Raw genomic sequence first — 27,248 nt, 5'->3', positions numbered from 1 at the left:
GCACAGTTCACAGCACTTCCAGTGTCTTGGAGAAGGGGAAGTGGTGGAAATTACCACTATCTCTTCTCCAACTTTGCTCAAGGGTGTCACATCAGCACACACCACTGAGACCTCTAGTCCAGGAAAGTCAAGGTTTGGGGGAATAAAAAGTAGCTCTCCTCATAAAAACATTGTGGATCCTGAAACAACAATAGTCCATGAAGTATGCCCCATGTATTTGTCAAACAGTGTTTCTTAAGAACATCAAATAGATGCACTACTCCCAAAATAACAGGGATAGGCACTGAAGGCCTTGAGCCTCTCCCAGGCAGCAAGCACCATGTCCTGTGCAGTACCTTGTACAGTTCACTGAATCCTCACATGATCCCAGGTGGGTATGTCTAGATGAAGGAACTAAGGATCAGAGATTGCAAGTAATTCTCTCCAGGTCAATTCATTCTTGAGGAACAACGGTCTGAATTCAAACCCCACTTCACTTCTGCCACTCCATATGGCCTCCAATACTCACATAACACAAGTTGGGAATGCCAGATTTTGATCTCAATGAATATTTCACAACATATAAACAAACTGTGACAACACTAAAACTACACAGCTCAATCTGCCCCTTCTAGATTTGTCTACTTGTCCAATGTTGTCATCAGTGCTGGTATACTTTTTGTTTTTGAGACCAAGTCTTGCTCTTCTCCCCCAGTCTGGAGTGCGACGGCACGATCTTGGCTCACTGCAACCTCTGCCTCCCGGGTCAAGCGATTCTCCTCCCTCAGCCTCCCGAGTACCTGGGATTACGGGTGCCTGCCATCACGCCTGGCTAATTTTTGTATTTTTCGTAGAGACAGGTTTCACCAGGTTGGCCAGGCTGGTCTCGAACTCCTGACCTCAGATGATCCGCCCTCGGCCTCCCAAAGTGCTGAGATTACAATTGTGAGCCACTGGGCCCGTGCTGGTATTCTTAATCAAAATTTTTTATTTTGATTATTTAACATAAAACCTTTCTTAGAGCAGAATATCTATTGCCAGGTCTAGATCAATATGTATTAAATTAGAGCTGTAAAAGTAAAATTCTTAGTTGTAATCATACTAATTGGAAGAAGGGAATGAAGGATGGGCATGAGTTGAAAAACTATGCTCACTACCTGGGTGACGGGATCTGTATCCCAAACCTCAGCATCGTGCAACATACCCATGCAACAAACCTGTGTGTGTACCCCTTGAGTCTAAAATAAATTATTGAAATGTACTAAAATTACTTTTTTAAACAATTATTGAAATTATTTTTAAAATCATACTAATTTATATATATCTACTTTTAAATTTAAAATATTTGTCATAATTGAATATTAAAATATCATTTGGGTGAGACACAAACCACTCTCATTAGAGAAATAAACCCTTCATTTATGAGGCTGCAATCTGGGTGGCCTGAACGCTCACTAGAATGTCCCAGTGCTCCTCAGGACAGGGTTCACAGCTCTGGGAGCCCTGTCCAAAGCTAATTACACATTCACAGCCACAGAGGAAGCTCCAGAGTTTCCTTTAGTTCTACAAGGACATCACATAATTAAAACCTCCTGAGGAAAACAAAGGGCTATCTCTTACCTTCCACATAAGGTAGACATAATACTATTTAAAAATCAACTCACAGATTCTTTACTAGAAATGAAAAATATCTCGGAAGCCATTTTACAGGAAACTCTATGTGCAACATCGACAAAAAAATACTCTTGTAGTTACAAGTCTACTGTGCTAGGATCCTGACTACTAAAAAGTTATGAGGCAAGTCATTGTGGGCACATTTATTTATCAATAAATGTTTATTCCGTGTCCAGGCAAGCCAAGCACCAATTCTCTGGGAACCTAGTCAAGGAGGGCTCAAATATATGGGCATATGAAGACTAGGACAGGCCAGCCACAGTGGCTCATGCCTCTAATCCCAGCACTTTGGGAGGCCGAGGCAGGTGGATCACTTGAGGTCAGAAGTTTGAGACCAGCCTAGCCAACATGGTGAAACCCTGTCTCTACCAAAAATATAAAAAATTAGCTGGGTGTGGTGGTGCGTGCCTGTAATCCCATCTAATCGGGAGGCTGAGGCAGGAGAATTGCTTGAACCCGGGAGGCAGAGGTTGCAATGAGCCGATATCGTGCCACTGCACTCCAGCCTGGGCGACAGAGCGAGACTCCATCTCAAAAGGACTAGGACAAAAATATCTACTTTCAAGGAGTTCACAGTCTACAGGAATAAACAGGACATGTAAATGAACAAAACAGGTCCCCATCCTTTATAAATCTACTTTAAAAACAAAACACAGGGCAAGTATATGTACAGGATACAATGGAAGCAGAAAGATCCCCAATTCTGCCTTACTTTGGGCAACAAAGTAGGAGGTACACCTCAAAGGTATGAGAGTAAACACAGGTTCAACTGAAGAACTCTAATGACTTGGCTAGAATACAGTATGGCTACAATACAGACATGTCAAAATGAGGACTGGTCGGCAAGGGCCAGAAGACCAGTCAAGCCCCGGACTTCATGTGACACAGGACGGTGAATAAAAGCCGTGCAGTCCTATAACTTGACTTGCAGTTCCCAAAGACTAACCTGCGCTGCTGTACTGAAGATACAGAATGGGAGGGTCAGGGATGAGGAAAACAGAATAGGCATCTAATTCCCTGTAATGTCTTTGCTCTCCCTTAATCTAAGCTTTATATTCAAAATAAAAGTACCACTCTTACTCCACAACTCCCCCAATATCTGAAGACCACCATGGAGCTTCCCTAAATTGGCCCTTCTTCCAAGTCAGCACCACACATTCCCCATCCACTCCTCCAGATTTCAGTACCCTGTATCCACTGGCATCAAAGTACAACAGGCATCAAAGTATAACAAAGTATAACCTCGGAAGTGGGCACAGATACAAGACAGATCTGATCTGGCAAGCACAGAACTCAGCAAGACTATTATTTCCCTCCATCTAGAAACTGAGCTGCTACCTTAATCTAAGAAAAAAAAAATCTGCTTTTCTAGGAGCTTCCAGAGGCTCATAAGTTCATGGTTATCTACTATTTTCAAGTCTTTTACCACACAAACTGTTGCTAAGCTACTTTTCTCTTTTATCCCCCTCTTATTTTTTGTTTTGGAGATGGAGTCTCGCTCTGTCGCCAGGCTGGAGTACAGTGGCACGATCTTGGCTCACTGCAACCTCCGCCTCCCGGGTTCAAGCAATTCTCCTGCCTCAGCCTCCCAAGTAGCTGGGACTACAGGCGCGTGCCACCATGCCCCGTTAATTTTTGTACTTTTAGTAGAGATGAGGTTTCACTATGTTGGCCAGGATAGTCTCGATCTCCTGACCTCGTGATCCGACTGCCTCGGCCTCCCAAAGTGCTGAGATTATAGGCATGAGCCACCGTGCCCAGCCTCCCCTAACGTTTTATTATGAAATTTTACAAACATGCAGAAATGTTGAAAAACTGTACAGTAAGCAACATCCCACTTCTTTCCTTTTCTTCTTAATTTTTTTTCTCTATAATAGCACATTACAGCCTGAGCTCCGCCTCAGCCTCCCAAGTTGCTGGGATTACAGGAGCAAACCACCATGCCCAGCGTTTCCTCTTCAGTGCTGTGTAATCTGTATTCTAAAAAATCTAAACCTTTATCTGTTAAAATTCGTATTTGGTAAATCAACACCCAAGGTTCCAGCCTTTAGGATACTTTTAAATTCTGACTTTCACTCAAAACCCATTAGTCTTCCTTCTAACAAGTGCTGTCTTCAATCTAAGTCACTTGGCCACCCAGTATTCTCATCTACAATAAAAAGGAAGTTGGATTCTAAGGCACCTCTACGACACCTTCTGACTCTTGTAATGTCAGATAATTCACATAACTGATGATGTTACATAGGACAAAGCAATGGTAAGGCTATGTGACACACCAAAAGAATCTCCTTCCAGGTCTCCCATACAGTGAGTAGAGAACTGAACTTAAAGGTCAAGAGACCTGGGTTCAAGCTCCAGTTCTGCCATCCAAGTTGGGTGACTCTGGACAAATCACTTAATCACTTTATGTATCTGCAAATCTGTTTCTTCTCCTATAAAAAACTGATAAAATCTAGTTTATAGAGTTCTTTTAAAAAATAACATGTGTAAACCAACAAGAACATAACTCCTGATATCCCACTTCCACAAGTTATTTCATCACAGATCAAAGGTCAAAGGAAAAATGGTATAACAGTCCAAGGTCAGGGATGGCAACTTATTTCAGTGGTTCAGAAACCCCACCCTCACCAACCATCCACCCATGAAAAACACACCAATCAAGTTTCAGAAATATGCCAAAAGGACATTATAAATTTATCTTACTGTCATACTGCATCCAGAAGGATCCACCCTGATTAGAGGACAACACAAATTGTCCTGGAAACCACAAGGGAGCTCCAAGGCCGTTCCCTGGCTGAGAAGCACCTTCAGCCCTGGCACAGGGTGGGACACGAACCCTTCTTGGCAACTACAGGGGCAGTCCCCAATCTCTCCATTCTGTAGTCACACCAGGATCTTGATTGCTGTCACTACTTTCTTCTTTCAGTTCCTCCTATTCACCTCCATTAGAATCTTTTCCCCTCAATGTTTCCAAAACGTACTGCTATTTAAAACCATTTAAATTTCCTATTTAATTAATAATTCTCTGTGCTTATTCAAAAACAACAACAAAAAGAAAACACTACTATCCAGGAGACTGCCCAACCACGTATGATCAAATCTGTATCCTTCTGTATCCTTGGGTAAGTTAACCTCTCTGAAATCTGTTTCTTCATTGTAAAAGGGAGCTGGTAATACTATGTACCTTCCTTATAAGGATGTTGAGAGGATTCAATGAAATAATGAACCTAAAGTGGTTAGCAGGTTGGCAGCCCACAGTAAAGACCAGATAACATGGGCTATCATAATTTACAGAAGAATATACTGCATGCCCCATGTATGAATACTGCCTTATTAAAATAAAAGCAGCAATTCAAAAGACACTTTGTAAAAGAAACCCTTTATAAGGAATGACTAAAGATTGTTTTTACCTACTACTTATATTAGATTATATACCATGGCCCATAGATGTCAACAAACAACATTAGCTTCTGGGTTTTTCCCACTGAAAATTACATATTATGAAAATATATAGTATGGAGTCCACTGGAACAATAATCAAGAGACCTGGATTGCGGTCCCAGGTCTGGCACCATCTATGTGACCTTGTGCAAGTCACCCACACTCTGTGAGCCTTGTTTATAAAGGAGAGTGGATTAGTAGCTTTCAGAAGTTCGAAAATTTCATTTCATAATCTGTACTTTTAGAACATGGAATCAAACAATTTCAAAGGAACTGCTTATTAATTATGACTTTCTATGCCTATCAATACCCACTGAAAATCCAAAAAGGGTTTTTAACCTCAGCAATCTAAATATATTTATCTCTCTTATTTCACAGACTTCATTTTCAAAATGTAGAGATCATATTAAAATTGCAAATTAAGAACAGACTTAAAACACTGAGAAGAAAGAATCACACAGTCAAGGGAAACTGTAACTCAGGGAAAGGGCCACTTCAGAGTCAGAAAGTGAATGTTGCTAAATGAAGCAAAATCAACAATCAATTTGATAAAAACATGTGTCTTACCAAAAGCCAATCAAAACTTTCAAAAGAAACCCAGTAAGAAGTGTTTAAATCAAATAAATCATAATGTAATGGATTGATCCTATATTCTTCCACATATACATAACCTTTCTTATGGTGAATTATGACACACATTCAGGAAGGTGCATTTTATGTACACATTTTAAAGACTTGGAGTGAGACTCCACTGAAAAAGTCAAGGAAAGTCTGAGCCTTGTCATGTCAAAAAACTGCACATGTGCAAGTCGGCATATATTCAAGGTGCATGAAACAGACAGGAGGGAGAGAGAAGCAGGGGTAAGATGCCTTCAGATATTTGATTCTCTGCTCAGTCTGAATCCAGACAGAAGTCCAGTACTGCTCAAAAAACTTCAATGCTTACTGACTGAGGAGGCAAAACTTTTAAATGCTTGTTTTATAAGACAGTACTTTCTTAATTTTTAAAGACAGATTTTATACTACGCCTAAAATTGTTAACATGTAGTACATTTAACAGGGTAGTTTCCCATTTCCAGGAATCAACGATATTGATTATGACTTATGAGGAAAGATGGCATCCAGATCTACCTCCCCTGTTTCTACCTCCAACTCCAAGACGAAAGAAACTGTACTCTATGTCCTCTCCCCACTCCAGGTAGGCACTCCCTCTTAAACACCCTCATGGCCACGGAAGGAAAATGCAGCTCCTTTCTGCTTTAATCCAGTTCTTCTCACAATTCCCTCCTTTCTGCCTGTCCAACCAGTTAAGGAAGTCTCAAGGTGAATCCACAGGAGAAAGACTGCTCAGTCATGCCTGAGTGGCCACTTTAATCAAGATAAGGAGGTGATGGTGAGCAGGGCCAACGAAGCCCCAGTGAAGGGATGGAGGCCAAGTCATGCTGCAGTGGAGTGGAATAAAAAGCTGAGTAGGAAAGAAAAGGATAAAGAACTTCTCAAAAATGTGTGAAGGGGAGAGAGCCAGGGGGTAATGAGGAGGCAGAGACACTTTGTTGATGTTGCCATTGTCGTTTAACTATGAAAGTAAGCTGCCTGGAAAGCACCAGCCAGACAATGTGGAAAGCCCACACTGCACAAATACTAGGGCACTGATTCTCATAATTACCCCACGTGGACGGAAAGGAAAAACAAATTTTGGTTAGAGAGAAAAGCAAGCACAACTACATATAGGATGCTACACCAACCACAACTACACATAGGATGCTAAAAAAAAAAAGGAGGTAGTTATCAGTAATACCAATTCAAACGGCCACTAAACAGCACAACTGTATTCCCACTTGTTTTGGCCAACGAAAAGCTTACTCACACTAACTTATGATTTATATTATTCTATGAAGCTTAACACAAGAAAATAATTAGAAACGATTAGAAGCTTCCTGGATTTTTTAAACTTAGAACCACATAAGTCTTCTCCTTCTTTCTACTTTTTGAAAAATAAAGAAATGAAAGTCCTAATCTTATGCCAAGATCTCTTCAGATCCATTTCTGGAGATCTTCTCTCACTTTAATGCAAGCTGCTGGAAAGGACGTTAAACTACTGACAACACTTAACATTCCAGACAAGTGACAAGCCTGGAAAAGGACAGCCTAAAAGAATGTCTGGCAACAGTACATAAGTGATTTTTCCAGATTTAGTCGAAAACACATTGGTTCCCACAGTTCAAACTGCCAGAATGCAACAAATTTTGCGTCTCCTCTGGCCACTACCTCCTTAGCCAAAGTTTCTGAATATTTACAAAAAGAAAACGTTTATTCAGGATCCTTTCAAACCACAGCTTTATGCTCAGACTCTTGGCAGGCAAGTTTAAACTTGCACAATTTGGTATCGATAAAATTAACTGTCGGCCATAGTTTTAATTCAAAACATCAATCTATTTGTACATTTGTAACAACCTCTGATGTGAAATACTAAATGAAACATTTCATTTTGCACTTCATTAATGGTTCAAGTATAACAATGTAAAAAATCCTTTCTAAAAAGCTTATAATTCGCCGGGAGCAGTGGCTCATGCCTGTAATCCCAGCACTTTGGGAGGCCAAGGCGGGTGGATCACAAGGTCAGGAGTTCAAGACCAGCCTGACCAACATGGTGAAAACCCGTCTCTACTAAAAATACAAAAATTAGCCGAGTGTGGTGGCAGACACCTGTAATTCCAGCTACTGAGGAAGCTGAGGCAGGAGAATCGCTTGAACCCCGGAGGCAGAAGTTGCAGTGAGCCGAGATCACGCCATTGCACTCCAGCCTGGGCGACAGAGCAAGGCTATGTCCCCCACAAAAAAAAAAAAAAAAAAAAAAGCTTAAAATTTTGGATTTGAGAAGTCTTTCTAAACTAAATAAGTTAAAATAGAATTCAAATTCAGTGTAGTAAAAACTAAGTCTTTTTTTCAACAAGCATTTCGCTGGTTAGGTTAAAAAGAAATTAATAAAAAATGCTAACAAGTTCTTTTTCCCTGTGTCTAGTGAGCATAAAGCAGCGGTACCTAATGAGGGGTAGGGGAAAATTTTGTACCCTGGGGGATATTTGGCACTGCCTGTACACATTATTCGTTGTCACAACTGGGTGGGAGGCAAGGTGCTACAGACAGTGAGTGTGTAAGAGGCCAGGAATCCTAGTAAACTCCCTACAACACACTGGACAGCCCCCCACAAAGAATTATACAGCCTAAAATATCAATACAGCCAAGGTTGGGAAACCTTGGTATAAGGGGACTGGTTAAACTTGGAAGGAAGGCTTTGTCTTTCTGTAAACCATCCCATAAATAAGGTCTCATGTGTACAGACAATCTGCTAAGAAAGCCACAGTTCTGGCAGCTGGTAGAGCTGAAAGAGAAGGGAAAATCTATGCACAGGGCCCTTGGATTTCCACCCATATTCCCCAGGAAAGGATACAGTTCCAGGAAGGGCTCTCTCTGATCTCCCAGAATGAAATCTGAGAATGAACCACAGGGCCTCATTGCTTACCTGTACCTCCTTTTTGTAGTCTCCAGCTGGCCTGGCACAGTCTGACAACCCCAAATGGACGGTCGAAATCCACTGTTCTCCAGTCCCTCTCAAACCTCACTGGCAAGAAGGAAAGAAACTAAACCCCGAGGGCCCATTATATTCCAGTGGGGTCCTAGGGATTCCACACTCATTCAGCTCCTTTTCATCATAAGAAGTAGGTATTATAATATCAGATCCACTATAAAAGGTGATCCCAAAGCAAATGGGAGAGCAGGAGTCTGAATAGGGGTACATCCAAAAGCCACACCCATCCACCACAGCTCCCAGGGGTTTCTTTCTAATCTCAAAGGTGGCCTATACCCTGGGACTATAGAGGGCCTTGGTGTGCTAAATCTTCACAGACATTTTTAAACGGTCAAGACGCCTCTTGGCGGCTGGAGGAAGTTCCTGACCTCGCGGCATTCCCTCCTTCCCATCCCCACTACCACACCAATCCTATGCCAACCTGTCTGTGTCAGGGAAGAAGTCCAGCTGGACAACTCTGGCAGCCTCCTGCCGCCCTCCCCTGCCAGCAATCCTTCTGTGCCACAGCTGTGTGTCCACACTCTAAAGCACACATCCCACCAGGCCACTGTCCTGTAAAATAATGCCTCACTGTCCCAGGCCAAATACCCCAGCGCCGATACCTGCTTCTTCAAATCCAGGCTGCAACCCATCCCTCCATCTCATTTCCATTCTACGTGCACACGTAGTCATACACTTTCACATACCCACACTTTGGCTCCTACTGTTCCTACCCCTGAAAACCCCTTACCACTTTCTTCCCTGAGAAATAACTGCTCGTGCGTCACTTCAGGACTCAGCTCCACCGCCGTGTCCTTAGTGATACCTTCCCTTGTCTCTAGTTGGTTGGCCCCCCATCCCTCTTACCTTTCTGGCCACAGCACTCACCTAAGTGTCTTTTATCCAGACAACATTTAGGGTATACTTATACCAAAAAAGTCATCACTATTTATCTGAAATTCACATTTAGTTATTTTTAATTTTCATTTTTCTGGAGACAGAGTCTCGCTCTTTAGCCCAGGCTGGAGTGCAGTGGTGCGATCTCAGCTCACTGTAACCTCTGCTTGCAGGGTTCAAGTGATTCTTCTGCCTCAGCCTCTTACTTGAAAAACAGACAAAAGCAAAGCTATGATGTGAATAGCCTGAATTACTGCAAACAGTACATGAACGTCAGAAGTAAATCCTAACTCTTACTAGATAGGTCAGTTAATCAGTGACACAGTTCATGGCCTGTTATTAAGATATCCTATAACTGAGTCTAGAACTTTGCTCACTTCTTAGTGGTAGGACAAAGATATAAGACAGAAAAAGAGGAAAGCAGTAAAAAGTACTTCCTTTCAAATTCAAAATGTCATGGTCCATACTTCCTTGTTAAAATGCCGAAACACACCATATGACTCAATTATTAATACACTAATTTTGCTGTTACCAACCTAGGATAAGCTTCACCTATGTCTTTATCTCAGGAGCAATGTATTGCAAGTTCAAGCAATAAAGTGTAATTACATGCGAGAATGTCAATATAACATAACTAATCAGGTACTAAAAAAACAGAACATGTAAAATAACTATGATGTTTCTTCCCAATATTTCATTCTCATTTTTAAAAAGTAAACTTTCAGAACAATATTGTGTGACATAAGCAAACTTTGACTTTCAGTGAAAGGTTACTACTAACGGCAAGTGTCAAGAACAGACTACCATGCAGATTTCAATGCAGCTTACCCCCACTTTATCAGATGGAAGTCTTAAATCTAAGCCTTCGAAACTATATTCTAGGTTACAAACATCACCAAAAAATCACCAAAGCCCTACACACATATACATGCCTCTGAGAATGTTGCCTGTCGAATCTGATTTACTGAATAAATGAGTAACTTGATTATTTTAGTTTAAATAAACAATCCCTTCTAAGGACTTCAAAACACAAAATCAAGATTTTCTTTTTAAAAAAGAACAGCGTGCCAGGCGCGGTAGCTCACGCCTGTAATCCCAGAACTTTGGGAGGCTGAGGCGGGCGGATCATGAGGTCAGGAGTTCGAGATTAGCCTGGCCAACATAGTGAAACCCCGTCTCTACTAAAAATACAAAAATTAGCCAGGCGTGGTGGCGGGTGCCTGTAATCCCAGCTACTTGAGAGGCTGAGGCAGGAGAATCACTTGAACCCAGGAAGCGGAAGTCGCAGTGAGCTGAGACCGTGACACTGCACTCCAGCCTGGGCGACAGAGCAAGACTCTGTCTCAAAAAAACAAAACAAAACAAAACAAAACAGAACAAAACAAAACAAAAAAACAGTGGTATTGTTTTAGGTCATAACACTTAACATAGACCACGTGATACACAGAAGGCAGCTCTTTGAATACGAGCAGCCTGGTACATTTGCTGGCTTGTATTCATGAATTTACATACCAAGTGGAAAGAACTCAGACTGTGGTTGGGTAGAATACGTGTTCAAATGCTAACAACTCCACCACTTATTAGTTATCTGGCTCTGGGCATATTACTCATCTCCAAACTTCAGTCTTTCATCTTTAAGCAGAAACAGCTAACACATAGGATGCTATAAGAACCACATCAAACGATGTGTGGAAACTAACAAGGAAAATGCTCAGCCCACAGAATTACAGTAGGCATCCATCTCCTTTCCTTCCCACTACAACCAGAAGGACAAATTTCCCTTTATTCTAAACTTACTTTCTTCTATCTCGTCATAGTACTAGTAGACATATAGCTCTCCCTTTCCACTACAATCCCCAGGGCTGCTTCCACTCCGACTTAAGCAGAGAAACTTCAGAGGTTCTTCTGGACCGCTACAAACTTTGTCACTCCAATCTAAGTGTGTGCCACCCTCTTCCAATCCTAACCACCACAGCTTTGATCACTCTAGAGTTTAATTCAACACAGCTTTCTTTTACCTTCCTCCATCTTCCTCATTCAATCAACTACAAACTTACACTTACTTTTCCTTTGATTGTCCCTGGTGACTATGTGTCTCTCCCCTTCTCTTCTCATCCACTCCCTCTACTCTGCATGAGTCACTCCACTGGCCTTTTATCAGGCTTTCTTGACTGACACAGATCTCTCTGATCCTTTCTGTATTCTTTCAAATTGTCCTCCTTCTTTCTGAACTGTTGCTTTTTAAAGATCGGATAATAGTATTGTGGTGGTGTTTTTTTTAAAAGATTCTCAGCTGGGTGTTGTGGTTCACGCATGTAATCCCAGCACCTTCAGAGGCCAAGGCTGGCGGATCACGAGGTCAGGAGATCAAGACCATCCTGGCTAATGCGGTGAAATCCCGTCTCTACTAAAAATACAAAAAAATTAGCCGGATGTGGTAGTGGGTGCCTGTAGTCCCAGCTACTCGGGAGGCTGAGGCAGGAGAATGGCGTGAACCCGGAAGGCGGAGCTTGCAGTGAGCCGAGATCACGCCACTGCACTCCAGCCTGGGCGACAGAGCAAGACTCTGTCTCAAAAAATAAATAAATAAATAAAAGATTCTCTATTAATGAAATTACAAAATAATGCAATATCTCTGGAAAATTCCAAAATACTCACGAACTCACATACTTCTAAATCTATGAACTAAAGAAGAAACCAAAAGGGAAATCAGAATGTGTTTTGAACTTAAAATGAAAACATAACATATCAAAATTTGTGGGCTACCCTTAAAGCAGTAAAGGGAAATTTATAACACTAAATACCTATGTTGGAAAAGAAGAAGACTCAAATCAGCTCCTACTTTAAGAAACAAGAAAAAGAAGAGCAATGAAACACAAAGTATGGAGAAGAAAAGAATAAACATCTAAGTAAAAATCAATCAAATAGAAAACGTAAAATAGAGATCAATGAAACAAAAAATGGGTTGAGAAGATCAAGAAAACTGATAAACCTCTAGCCACACTCATAAAAAAGAGAGGACACAAATTACCAGCATTAAGAATGGAAAGGCTAACAACACTACAGATTCTACAGCTATCAGAGGAAAATAAGAGACTATCAGGAACCACTTTATGCCAGTAAATTCAACAACTTGGATAAAATAAATGAATTTCTTGAAAGACAAACTATCATAAAATAAGTGAATTTCTTGAAAGACAAACTATCGAAGCTCAAACAGTGATAAATAACTTGAATAGCTCTATATTTATTGAAGACATTGGATTTGTAGTTAAAAACTTTCCTACAATGAAAACCCCAGGCGTAGATGGATTCACTCAGGAATTCCACTAAAGAAGAAATAAAACAAATTGTTTACAAACTCTTCCAGAAAACTGAGAAGAATATTTCCCAACTCATTCTATGAAGCCAGCATTACTTTGATACCAAAATCTGACAGACATTACAAAAAAAGAAAACTACAGACCCATATCTCTTGTGAAAATAAATGTAAAAATTACAAGCAAAATTTTAGCAAACTGAGTCTAACAATCTAGAAAAAAAGGATAATATATCATAACCAAGTAGGGTTTATCCCACAAATGCAAGGTTAGTTTAACATTCAAAAATCGGCCAGGCAGGCTGGGTGTGGTGGCTCACGCCTCTAATCCCAGCACTTTGGGAGACCGAGGTGGGCGGATCACCAGGTCAGGAGATCGAGACCATCCTGGCTAACACAGTGAAACCCCACATCTACTAAAAAGACAAAAAATTAGCCGGGCATGGTGGCCAGCGCCAGTAGTCCCAGCTACTCTGGAGGCTGAGGCAGGAGAATGGCGTGAACCCAGGAGGAGGAGCTTGCAGTGAGCCGAGGTAGAACTACTGCACTCCAGCCTGGGCGGCAGTACAAGACTCCATCTCAGAAAAAAAAAAAAAAAAAATCGGCCAGGCACAGTGACTCATGCCTGTAATCCCAGCACTTTGGGAGGCTGAGGTGGGTGGATCACCTGAGGTCAGTAGTTTGAGACCAGCCTGGCCAACATGCTGAAACCCCGCCTCTACTAAAAATACAAAAATTAGTCAGGCATGGTGGTGCACACCTGTAATCACAGCTATTTGGGAGGCTAAGGCAGGAGAATTGCTTGAATCCAGGAGGCGGAGGTTGCAGTAAGCCAGGATTACGCCACTGCACTCCAGCCTGGGTGACAGGGTGCGACCCCGTCTTAAAAAAAAAAAAAAAAAAAGAAAAAAAATTGAAAACTCAATGTAACTCACCACATTGTAAACTAAAACAGAAAAGCCATATGATCTTCTCAATACACACAGAAAAACACTGAACAAAACCCAACATTCATTCCTTATTTAAAAAAATGCAAAACTCCACACAGAGGATAACCTACTAAACCTGATAAACAGCATATATGAAATATCTGTAGCTAATATCATGCTGAATGACCTAAGACTGAATATTTTCCCCATAAGATCAAAAATGAGACAAGGAAATCCACTTTTACCACGATTGAAACTGCCTTTGCAAAATTATGACTGAGACAGTGAGAGATCTAACTTAACCGACTCCATCTTGCTTCTAACCTCCAAGTTGTCCTTGCTCATTCCTGGGTGTAGACTGAACTAACTTCGGGAGAAACTTAGTTTATAGTTGATAGTTTAAAACAAAGACGGTAACAGCCCTTTCCCAAAGCAGACCTCCTTCTTGCCTGGGCACCAGACTGCCTTCGTAGGACTCACATTAGCCACAAGATTAGAAATTATGGTTTAGGAGTCATGCAGCTGAAGGCTAAAGATTCTGACCCTCCCTAAACTGCTCTTAAGATCAGTGCTTGAGAAATTTTGCAGACCCTGCACTTGATGGATCAGCTGGCACCATCCAGATCGATTAACTGGCTCATCTGATCTTGTGGCCCCCACCCAGGAACTGACTCAGCTCAAGAAGAAAGCTTCGACTCCCTTTGATTTCATCCCTGACCAATCAGCACTCCTGGCCCATTGGCTTCCCCCCACCTGCCAAGCTGTCCTTAAAAACTCTGCTCCTTAAATGCTCAGGGAGACTGATTTGAGTAATAATAAAACTCCGGTCTCCCACCCAGCAGGCTCTGCCTGAATTACTCTTTCTCTATCGCAATTCCCATCTTGATGATTCGGCTCTGTCTAGGAAGTGGGCAAGGTGAACCCATTGGGCAGTTACACGTCTATTCATTATGTACTTAGAAGTTCTAGCCAGTGCAGTAAAGGAAGCAAAAATAAATAAAAGGCATTCAGAGTGGGAAGAAAAAAGTACAACTGTCTTTATTCACAGACAATATTGAAAGAATAGCCAATGGAATCCACAAAAAAGCTTTGAAAATGAATTACATTAAGGTCTCAGGATACAAGATTAATATACAAAAACCAAGTATTATTTTTATATATTAGCAATGAATAATGGGAAGCTGAAATTCACAGTATCAAAATATATGAAATAGGAGTAAATCTGACCACATCCCTTCAAAAAACTGGAAAGATCTGTACACTGAAAACTACAAAATATTGTTGAGAAAAATTAAAGAAAAACTAAATAAATTGCGAAGTATACCATGGTCATGGGTTAGGAGACTTAATTTTATTAAGAAGTCAATTCTTCCCCTGAAATTATCTACAGACTCAAAACAATCCCAACAGAAATTCCAGGAGCTTTTTTGTAGAATGTGACAAGTTGATTCTAAAACACAGAAATGCAAAGGACCTACGACTGATAATTGTTGAAGGTAGGTGATACATACATCACTTGGTATTTCATTACATTTTTCTCTCTACTTTGTAAATGTTTGAAATTTTCCATAGTGAAAATGTGTTGTGAATAAAAACTCAGATGCTTCCAGGAACACATATAAATACAAAACATCCTTCCTTTAAAATTTTCATTACATTACAAAAATGGTTTCCTCTTTCATACTACTTTAAGTCTAACTCCCTGGCTTGGTTTCCCAGGCCCTATAACCAGTCCTCTCTGCTTCCTGTTCTTCTATGACAGGGGTCAACAAACCACAATCCGGGGCCAAATATGACCCATCACTTGTCTTTTTTCGGCCCAAAAACTAAGAATGTTTTGCACTTTTAAATGGTTGGGGGAAAAAAAATCAAAAGACTATTTTGGGCTGGACACTGCTCATACCTGTAATCCCAACACTTTCGGTGGCTGAGTAGGGTGCACAGCGTGAGCCCAGAAGTTCAGGGGTTCAAGACCAGCCTGGCCAACATGGTGAAACCCCGCCTCTACAAAAAATACAAAAATTAGTGGGGCGTGGTGGTGTGTGCCTGTAGTCCCAGCTACTTGGAAGGCTGAGGTGGAAGGATCACTTGAGCCTAGGAAGTCAGGGCTGCAATAAGCTGTGATCATACTGCTGCCCTCCAGCCTCAATAACAGAGTGACACTGTCTCAAAAAAAAAGAAGAAAATGTTATTGAAACATAGTCACATTCATTCACATCTGTAGCATCTGTGGTTACTTTTGCACTACAATGATGGAGTTGATTAGTTGCAACAGAGACCTTAAGGTCTTCAATGACTAAAACATGTACTGTATGGCCCTTTACAGACAGTCTGTCAATCCCTAATTTATTATATGCCTTCTTCCCCCTCAGCTAACTAATTGCCTCACCCCAGGAATGTTCATTACTACCTCTTCTTTGTTCAAGCCCCAGCTACTCCTCAAAACCCAAAATTCCCTTCTTCCCCTTTCCCAAATCTTAACCATATCAGCAGTTTGTGTGGAAGTAGGTAAGCAAAACACCATTCGTTATTATGTAAAGCAAGGCATTGGAGATGCAGTCCCTACATGTACAAGGGGAGGCTGATTACCCCCCCGATTCATTTCCAATTTCTCAAAGCAGGTTGGCAGGCTAGCACCTAGGAAGGAGAGAGCGAGCAGACGATGCAGATAGAGCACTGAGAAATTCCTCAGTAACGCATGAGAGTTCATGTGTCAGTCCCGTTGTCTGCTATGTCATCCTTTAAACACCAATTCAAGACAGCAAACTTCGAAAAAGAAATCAGGAAGAAAAAGGTGATGAGGGGCAGAAGGAAAAGAGAGGAGAACTTGTCACTTCACAATGTAGAGACTGTCACAAACTGTGGTGAATGGAAAACTATTCCGTTCACCTGGGCATGGTGGCTCACGCCTGTAATCCCAGCACTTTGGGAGGCTGAGGCGGGCAGATCACTTGAGGTCAGAAGTGCAAGACCAGCCTGACCAACATGGTGAAACCCCGTCTCTACTAAAAATACAAAAAATTAGCCGGGCATGGTGGCACATGCCTGTAATCCCAGCTACTTGGAAGGCTGAGGCATGAAAATCGCTTGAACCCAGGAGGCGGAGGTTGCACTGAGCCAAGATCATGCCGCAGCCTGGGTGACAGAGTGAGACTCCGTCTCCGAAAAAAAAAAAAAAGAAAAGAAAACTATAGAGACTCTAGCAAGCAAAGAGGTAGTCCTCCATCACTGGGAGGCCCAAGCAAAACAGCCTATGAAGGAGGGGGCATAGCAGAGCTTTACCTTGAACATCTCAACTCATCAGGTGTCCTGATCTGTTGAGTTAGCACACAAAATGAAGTGGCAAAATCTGCTGGCTTAACACTCAGGGATTACTACCTTCCTTGCGTGCCATTTGGAAACAAATATTTTTGTTTGTTTGTTTGTTTGTTTTGAAACAAGGTCTCACTCTGTCACTCAGGTTGGAGCACAGTGGTGCAATCACAACTCACTGCAGCCTCAATCTCCCAGACTCAAGGGATACTCCCACCTCAGCCTCCTGAGCAGCTGGGATCACAGGCGAGTGCCACCATGCCCAACTAAATTTTTTATTTTTAGTAGAGACGAGGTCTCACTATGTTGCCCGAGATGGTCTTGAACTCCTGGGCTCAAGCAATCCTCCCTCCTTGGCCTCCCAAAGTGCTGGGATTACAGGTGTGAGCCACTGCACCCAGCCTGGAAACAAAAAAATGAATTTCTGTAACTGAAGTCCCAAATAGGAACGCCTGAGCTTTTGGGGATACTTAATTTTTTCATCTCCTAAAATTTAAAGTGGCAAATGAGGATGGTCATGGTGGCTCTGGCCTGTAATCCCAGCACTTTGGAAGGCCAAAGTCAGGAGTTCGAAACCAGCCTGGTCAACATGGTGAAACCCCCATCTCTACTAAAAATATAAAAATTAGCTGGGTGTGGTAGCGCTTGCCTGTGATCCCAGCTACTCAGGAGGCTGAGGCAGGTGAATCACTTGAACCTAGGAGGCGGAGGCTGCAGTGAGCCGAGATCGTGCCACTGAACTACAGCCTGGGCAACAGAGTGAGACTCCATCTCAAAAAATAAATAAACAAAGTGGCAAATGAGAGAGGAAGCAGGTTTTGGAAGTGCATAGATGCCTCAAAGGTCAGCATTTGATCTTACTGCCTATGAGTTCCCAGTAAAACCAGAACATCTGAAAGGACTCTGAGGCACAAAAATACAGTTGGATAGTCCTGGGCAGGCAAGAGGAAAGTTGAGTAAATGTGTGTCTAAAACGTGCATTTCTAGGCTGGGCACAGTGGCTTACACATATAATCCTAGCACTTTAGGAGACTGAGGCAGGAGAATCACTCCAGCCCAGGAGTGCGAGATCAGCTTGGGCAACATAGTGAGACCCTGTCTCTACAGAAATAAAAATTAGCTGTGGTGACGAGTACCTGTAGTCTTAACTACTCAGGATCCTGAGGCAGGAAAATCACTTGAGCACAGGAGATGGAGGCTGCAGTGAGCTGTGATTGCACCATTGTTGCCCTCCAACCTGGGCAACAGAGCTAGACCCGTTTCTAAAATAATAATAATAATAATAATAATAATAATAATAATAATAAAATGTACATTTCTAACTTCATTTCAAAGTTAAGGCCAGGTGCAGTGGCTCATGCCTGTAATCCCAGCATTTGGGAGGCCGAGGCAAGGGGACCACTTGAGCCCAGGAATCCGAGACCAGCCTGTGCAAAATAGTGAAACCTTGTCTATAAATTAAAATAAAATAAAAGGTAAACAAAGTCAATTTTTTTTTTTTTTTAATCAGAACAGAAATGTTTAACTGCATTACTTCTATGCCCAACAGAGCCGGGGTTAGCACAGGCGCAACCAGGTTGCATATCTACATACAATCTGCCCTGGCAGGAAGGACATCCTTTTCTTCCAGGCTTAACCACTCTAGGTGACCCAGATTATTTTAAATTATAGCGTCAACAATTTAAAGCAGGTTTTACTGTAAGGCACAATCTCAATAATTAATAGGGCAATATAATAAATACATAAAAGCTCAGGGAGAAAACAAGACTCTTGAATGGGCCTGGAAGTTTTGCCATGTCCCCCAAAAATACTCTCAGTTGCATCCTTCGGAACCTTTCAACACATACACATATACCTCCCTCATCCTTTTGTGAAGAGTGTCTATTAATCACTAGATTAAGAGGATTTGGATAAAATTTAGAAATCTACAAACTTTGCTACCAAGGACTGACACATTTACTTTTCTAGCTCATCAGTTTATGTACTAGAAAAACTCCAGATCCACATTAACCAGCTGTTTTCTATTTTTCATTTTATGATGCTGTTTCCACTTTCACCTGCAAAGTGAGTAACAGTAATACTTATTACAGTAATTTAAGTAACACCATTTAGAGTAATTTCGTCTTTAGTACTGTATTTATACTACTAAGAAAGCTGCCAACGATTCAAGCTGCACTCACTGGTGAAATCCTATGCTATATATGTAATTAATTTATTTCCTAAATTCTTACCTCCCTCCACCCCCTCCATTGGAAAATAAACTCTAAGAATGAAACGTTTTTGTGTGTTTTTGTTTAACACTTAGAGCAGTGCCTGGCACCTAACAGTCAATATCTGCTAACTTTGACGAATGAATGGTATATCTATATTATGCAATATTACTATGAAGCCATGAAACACAATGAGTTAGAGTAGTACCAACTAATTTAATGGAATTTCCAGAAGTATGAAACTAAGAAAACAAGAAAAGTGTCAAAAATATCATCCCACTTTTTTTTTCTTCCCTGAAACGGAGTCTTCCTCTGACACCCAGGCTACAGTATAGTGCTGCCATCATGGCTCACTGCAACCTCAGACTTCTGGGCTCAGGGAATCCTTCCACCTCAGCCTCCCAAGTAGCTGGGACTACAGGTGTGTGCCACAACGCCCAGCTAATTTATTTTAAATTATTTTTCGTAGAGACAGGGTCTCCCTATGTTGCCCAGGCTGGTCTCAAACTACTGGGCTCAAGTGATCCTCCCACCTCAGCTTCCCAAAGTGTTGGGATTACAGGTGTGAGCCACTGTGCCCAGCCTAATCCCACTTTGTAAAAAGTACACCCCCAAATCCATACACTGGTGAGGAAGTGGAGAACGTGGAATCCTCATACACAGAATGTAAAATGGTACAGCTCTGGAAAACATTTTAGCAGTTTCTCAAAATGTTTAACATAGCTACTACACGACCCAGCAATTCAACTCCCAGATATACACCTAAGAGAATTGAAAGGATATGTCCACACAAAAATTTGCAGAGGAACTTGTACACACTTCACAGTAGCGTTATTCATAATAGACCAAAGTGGCAAAAACGCAAATGTTCATCAACTGATGGACAAATAAAGTATGAACTATCATTCAGCCATATAAGAAATGAAGTGCTAATACATGCTACAACAGGGATAGACCTTGACAACATTTTGCTAAATGAAAAAAGTCAAACAAAAGGTCACATGTTGTATGATTCCATTTACATAAAAATACCTAGACTAGGCAAATCCATAGAGACACAAAGATCAGTGACTGCCCAGAGCCAGAGGGAGTGGTGAATGTGAAATGACTACTAATGAGTACAGACTTCTTTTTGAGGTATTGAACATGTTATGGAATCAGATGGTGGTGATCAATGCATAACTTTGTGAACATACCAAAAACCACATGAAAGGTACACTTTAAAAAGCCTGAATTTTAAGGTATGTGAATTATATCTCCATAAACCTATGATTTTGTTAATATACGCTTATTTGCAAATGAATACATGGATAATGAGGAATAATATGAAAGGTTAATGACAACCTTGGTGATAGGGTACACGAGACTGGGAGAGGAAGATAAGTGTTGAGGTAGAAGAAGACAAAAAATAAAAGACTAAAACAATAATCCAGGGCCAGAGGCCATGAGTTGGGAGATGGAGCAAGACGAAGTGTACAAAGAAACGAGCATAAATCATAAAAAGGAGGGAACTAGGGTTGAAAAATCCAGCAAGTAGTTTGTAATGGGGGAGACGAAGCAAACCTAAGTAACTGCAGTGATTCAACGGAATTTGCAGAAAATGCAGAAGGGCGAGAAAAACAATGAAAAGATGGATCAGAAGATTTAAAATTGGCTCTACCCCACCAAAGTTTTAAAAAGCAAGCAAGAAGAAAATTCAGTTGCTCCTGGGCAAGAATTCTTGGGCCCAGTGGGGTAGAATCAAACCATGATAAGGAGACACCAGTGTTTTGTAAGCAAGAGAATACATTAAAGAGAGAAAAGGGGCATTTATTGGGAGAAAAGGTCTCACTGTGATTGTTCTGGAATAAAGTAGCCCCATCAGACTGCCTCAGGAACTCACGGTGGAAGAGGTGCCACTGGAAAATGGCTTCGTCAGGATCTTCCCCAAGAACACTAGAAGAGAGAGAGGAAGAATAGAACAGCTTTAAATTTTAGCAGATATTTCTTTTTCTTAATTAAAATAAACGTTATTGACCTAATATTTTTGAGACTGGGCTCTTGCAATGCTGCCCAAGCTGAACTCAAACTCCTAGGCTCAAGAGATTCTCCCACTTCAGCCTCCTGAAAAGCTGGCACTACAGGTGTGCACCACTGGGCCCAGTATAATGGCAATTTCTTGACAAATCTTGACAATGCCACCAGTATGTTTTTCTTTAGAGACAGAGTCTCTCTTTGTAGCCCAGGCTGGAGAACAGCGGTGTGATCCTAGCTCACTGCAGCCTCAAACACCTGGACTCAGGAGATCCCCCTGCCTCAGCCTCTCAAGTAGCTGAGACTACAGGTACGCACCACCACACCTGGCTAATTTTATTTTATTTTTTTATTATACTTTAAGTTCTAGGGTACATACACCTGGCTAATTATAAAATGTTTATTTGTACAGACCGGGTCTCGTTATGTTGCCCAGGCTGGTCTCAAACTCTCAGCCTCAAGCAATCCTCTCCTCTTCACCTCCCAAAGCCCTGAAATATGCCCACATCCAGTCTGCCACCAGTTTCTTTGCATACTTCTTTCCTAGGCTTGACCAAGACCTTTACTTTCTTCTGTGTACAGCTCAGCATTAAAAAAAAAAAAAAAAAAAGTTTAGGCTGGGCACAATGGGTCACGCCTGTAATCCCAACACTTAGGGTGGCCAAGGCGGGAGGTTTGCTTGAACCCAGGAGTTCCACACCAGCCTAGGCAAGATGGCAAGACCACATCTCTCCAAAACAATTTTTGTAAAATTAGCCAGGTGTGCTGGCACGGGCCTGCAGTCTCAGCTAGTGAGAAGACTAAGGCAAGAGGAACGCTTGAACCCAGGAGTTCAAGGCTACGGTGAGCTGTGATCACCTCTCCAGCCTGGGTGATAGGGTGAGACCCAGTCTCTGAAAACAATTAAAAATTTAAAAAGTTGAATAATGAGTCTTCTTTTTAGAGGCAATGCATTTTTCCTCTTTAACTTTTTGTTTTCCTTAGGCTATATGCACAATAGACAAAGTTGAAATTTAATCTTAATCTCTTAAACCCTTACTGTCCAAACACATCAAACTCAAAAAAAAAAAAAAACCAAAAAAGGTGAAAGGTGTACAAGAGAAAAAAGGGAAGTAATCTGTGCCAAATGTACATTCCTTCCACAATTTGGGACAAAAATGATGCCTACCTGGTCTCTGGGTGCCAAAATAAGACATCAGAGACACTCCCCTCCTTCAAGAAATAAAATTGGAATCAGACACTAAGATACAATTAAACAGACTTTGAAAGTTGGTATGCACTACTGGTAGGTGTCTCACAGCTGGCAGGGTCAATTGCAACTAGAATAAAAGCTCCTAAGGGCAGAAACTAAGTGGCTCACTTCCTCTGTAACACTGCCGTGCCCAGCACTGTACCAGCACCCCAGCAGAGTCAACAACTTTCCATCAAGCCACACACTTAACGGTCTCATCCAGTGGAGGCCGCAGACGAGATATAGTGTGCCAAATCCCAAATGCACAGGGTGCCAGACAAGTCTGCAGGAGGCAGGAGGACTAGGGAAGCCTTCCAGGCAAGGTGATGCCTGAGCTGAGTTGTTTTTCTTTTGAGTTTGGAACATTAATTTAATTGGAGAAAAACAAGGGACATGAAAAGGGCAAGGAAATAAGAAAATGAGCTGAGTTTTGAAGGCAATCATCAGATGAAGTGAGAGAAGAATATTCCAGCAGAGGGAAACACGGAGACTGCAGAGATTTTAAGGGGCCAAGAGCTGTTTGGTGTAGCTCAGTGAAGCACCTAAACAGAGGTGGGGGAAGGAGAACAGGGGTCAAAGCCCAGTATTGAAGTGTTCTGGATACCAAGCTAAGGAGACCTTATTAGGAAGGTAGTGGTGCTGTTGAAGGGTTTAAATGGGAGAGTGATTGTGAACAGATTAATAGTTTGGAAAGATACAGGCAGAAGTAAACCTCTGGATTTAACCAAAAAATAAAGGACAGAACCACAATGAAGATGTTGGAAAAGATCAGGAAAAACACTGTTAAAAGATATTCACTCTCTTCTCTTATTTACAGATTTCCTTTATGGAATTACCAAATTATTCTTTGAAAATAGAGAACTCAGAAGTGGCTGAGAGCAGTCAGTCAGTCAGTCTTCAGAATCTAAAAACTACTATTCTGAAGAAGTAGATATTACATTATTAATTTCATTTCAAGATGCTTTAAAAATGTGCCTTTTGATACACTGCAGGATTTTTAAGAGTATGTCACAATAACTCTAAATCTTACTTGAAATTAACAGAAGAAGAGCACTATAAATTTTAAAGGCTTCACAGACACAGGGATCATCTGTTATGTTCACTTTGGAACAGATCATAACTGTCCCTCCCCCTCAACATACCCAAGATACATTGTTTAAGGCTACTTTCTTAATGGTCATGTTATTTCACAGTAAAAGACTGAGGTCACAATGATTTCTGAGCTGATAGAAAACCCCATGGGGGTTCTTTACCTGGCAGCTAGTCTATTCAGTACTAAAAATTCCAACCACCGGAAGGAATTTCCCTGCCTAGGCTTATTTGTTGGCACAACACAAAAAAATCTCCTGGGGCCCGGTGAGGTGGCTAGTGTCTGTAATCCCAGCACTTTGGGAGGCCAAGGCAGGCGGATCACCTGAGGTCGGAAGTTCCAGACCAGCCTGACCAACATGGAGAAACCCTGTCTCTACTAAAAATACAAAATCAGCCAGGGGTGGTGGCACATGCCTGTAATCCCAGCTACCTGGGAGGCTGAGGCAGGAGAATCGCTTGAACCTGGGAGGCGGAGGTTGCAGTGAGCCAAGATCATGCCATTAGACTACAGCCTGGGCAACAAGAGCAAAACTCTGTCTCAAAACAAAATATCTCCTGACATTTTATATCTAATAAGAAAAGATCTATTTAACAGATCAGAATAGGAACATCTTTAATGCCACGCAAATTTAACAGCTTTCTCAGTGGATTTCTCAGTAGACTGTGACAAATGACCTCAAAATAAACTCATATTTACTCTTAAGAAATATTCTATATTTGAATCTTCTTAACAGCAAAAGCCCCAGGAACTTTTTCCTGAACTCCCTAACAACAGCAGCAAAACGAGATTCTCGGTTCTTTTTATTTTTACAAATCACAATAACTACCCTTGAATTTACTATTTACGTTTACCATATATCACCATTTACTATCACCATCATTTCATAAGAGAAGCTTTATTTTAACACCAAGAAAGCAGAACTTTTTTAAAGAAAGGATAGTCCTTCAATCAAACAAATTGAATTGTATAAGACTCCCAATATTGTCCTTTTTTTCTTATTTCTGTTCCCTTACTGAGCTGAGCAGTTTGTGTAATACCACACACAGGTTAGTCATGTGATTTAAATATGTATATGATAGTAATTTTGATACTATCACTTAAGTCATTTGAAATATCAGATGCACTGCGTGTCAAGTCAATTATAGAGAACCACTGCTTCAGAGAAATCACATCTGAGGAGGAAACACCGCAGATACACCCCCTAAAAGTTCACCTTTGAAACAGAAATTTTGATACAAACTTCACTTTAACTACAACTGTAATTGTAATTATTACAGTTATTCTCCACTCACTAGATACTGTACTTGACACTCAACGTTATTTGGTTGGCTACCAACGTGCACCAGTGATAAAGCTTTCCTATGGCACAACATTCACTTTCTTACTGAAAATGTCAAGAAAACCCCTACACACCTGCAACCCTTAGGAAGCATTCTCCAGCTATCAAAAAAGTCACTGAGTCGGCTAAGCGACTCTGTGTGGTGTACACTAAATCAAAGGGGAAAAGGTGTTTTTATGGAGGAAAAAAATACTGGATCAGCCATTTATTCATAGAAACAATTTTACCCACAACAATACTTCTCCTTTCACTATACACCCTTCTATATTGATTTGGTTATTTTACAACATACATGTATATTGTAATAGCTCTTTTTTTGTTTGTTTGTTTATTTTTGAGACAGAGTCTCACTCTGTCGCCCAGGCTGGAGTGCGGCGCAGTGGCGAGACCTCGGTTCACACCCTCCGCCTCCTAAGCAATTCTCCTGCCTCGGCCTCCCGAGCCGCTGGGATCACAAGCGTGTGCCACCACGCCCGGCTAATTTTTATATTTTTTGTAGAGACCTGGTTTCACCATGTTGGCCAGGCTGGTATCGAACTCCTGACCTCAGATGATCCGCCCGCCTAGGCCTCCCAAATTACTGAGATTACAGGCGTGAGCCAGGGTGCTCGGCCTTTGTTGTCTGGTTTTTGTTTTTTTTGAGATGGAGCCTCGCTCTGTCGCCCAGGCTGGAGTACAGTGGCGCGAACTTGGCTCACTGCAACCTCCGCCTCCTGGGTTCAAGCGATTCTCCTGCCTCACCCTCCTGAGTAGCTGGGATTACAGGAGCGCGCTTTTTGTATTTTTAGTAGAGACAGGATGTCACCATGTTGGTCAGGCTGGTCTTGAACTCCTGACTTGAGGTGATCCGCCCGCCCCGGCCTCCCAATGTGCTGGGATTACAGGCATGAGGCACCGCGCCTGGCCTGGTTTTTAATTACGAAGAAAAAATTACTATAGTCCCTTTGGTATCACCCACATTGGCAAAACTGCAGTCCCCCGCCACTCCCCGAAGCCACCAGAAATGACTGCTGTTGTCTACAAAGCCTACAGCTCTGATTTCATCTCAAGATGTGTCCTACTGGGTGACAGCAAATGTCATTTTTTAAAGGCTTGTATCTGTTATAAGCTTGGGAAATATTATCAAAGGCTTAAGAGGCTCTTTTGACAAAAGAAAACACTGTTCCCTGAAATCACCTGGGCTGTATTCACGGAAATCTTTTCCTCGCCCTTCGGGTACTTCGGACAAATGATCAAGGACATCAACAAATCACGGTTCCCTGCATTTGAATGATCACAGAATTTTTGCATGTTCTGTAAATGGGCTAAAACTACTGGAAACTGATTTCTTTTCGTCATCTCCAGGGCAGCTTGCCCAACGTGCCGTGACTATGATGTCTTAGACTTAACTACTTAAGGTAATATAATTACCAAATTCCTGGAAACGCAAAACGTCCTCAGACAGGTACCGGATTATTCACATCCAACCTGATGCAATTAACCACGTCTCAAGAAGAAAGGACGTTCCGTCTGCCTCGGGCGCCGGCCACAGCAGAAGCAGCACCCGCAGCAGGCCCGGGTCCGCCGCCTGTGGCCCCTGCTCCTCTGCGCTGCGCCCTCGGGGCCACCGAACAACGCTGTCCCCGCCCCAGGCAAGGGACCCGGACGATGGGGCGGTAGCCGCAGCCTCTACCGGAGCACCGGAAAGGCAAGCACGAGGGTCGCACCCGGCCTGTCTGCACACAGACAAGCCACAAGCAGGATCCCAAAACCAGCTGAACCCCAACATCAACGGACGAAGGCCCGTGGGTCTCGGCGGCGAAGCCTGCGGGTTGTCCCAGGAGCCCCGAAGCCCAGAACGAGGACGGCGCGGGAACGGAAAGGCACAGGCGCGGGACACACTGGAGGGGCCCAGGAGCAGGGACGGCGTAGGCGCCGGGCCTGCCGGGGTCTGCCGGGGTCTGCGGGGACGCCCGGGCGCAGCGCGCGGGCGGCGCTGAGGCGATAAACCAACCCGCCAGCGAACACTGCGGGAACCCGGCCGTGGCTCTTACCGCGCGGCACCGCATCGCTCCCTCACAGTCTCCTCGTTTGAGCTGGGCGGTGAGCTCACCCGCTGGCTTAGCCGAGACCCGTTGAGTCCGGCCTCAGGGAAGCAGCCAGGCCCGCCGTGCCGCTTGCCGGCCCCGCCCTTGGCCAGCCCCTTCGCGCCCAGCAGGGCTGCGGCCGTCGTGGCCGTCTGCGCAGGCGCCGTGGCCGTCTGC

The 27,248-nt window shown here is 42.4% G+C and overlaps 1 protein-coding gene across 8 annotated transcripts in view; it reads right to left on the bottom strand.

Annotated features, from left to right (window-relative positions):
• The window catches only part of LOC100445226 (cytospin-A-like), a 109,506-nt gene extending 82,258 nt beyond the window's left edge, over positions 1-27,248 (bottom strand). For 2 of the 8 annotated variants that reach the window (XM_063722772.1, XM_063722776.1), the window contains exons 1-2: positions 26,416-27,201; positions 21,212-21,264 (exon numbers count right to left, since the gene is read on the bottom strand). The gene's annotated coding sequence lies outside the window, so the exon portion shown is untranslated. Of the gene's footprint in view, positions 1-21,160; positions 21,265-26,415 lie in introns of all 8 variants that reach the window. The other 6 variants (XR_010139434.1, XM_063722773.1, XM_054543113.2 and 3 more) reach the window with 6 other exon arrangements.

The sequence above is a fragment of the Pongo abelii genome, chromosome 23 (genome assembly GCF_028885655.2).
Source record: "Pongo abelii isolate AG06213 chromosome 23, NHGRI_mPonAbe1-v2.0_pri, whole genome shotgun sequence".
NCBI lineage: Eukaryota > Metazoa > Chordata > Mammalia > Primates > Hominidae > Pongo > Pongo abelii.
The sequence above is the reverse complement of the archived record's forward strand: the minus strand, read 5'-3'. Positions and strand labels throughout refer to the sequence as shown.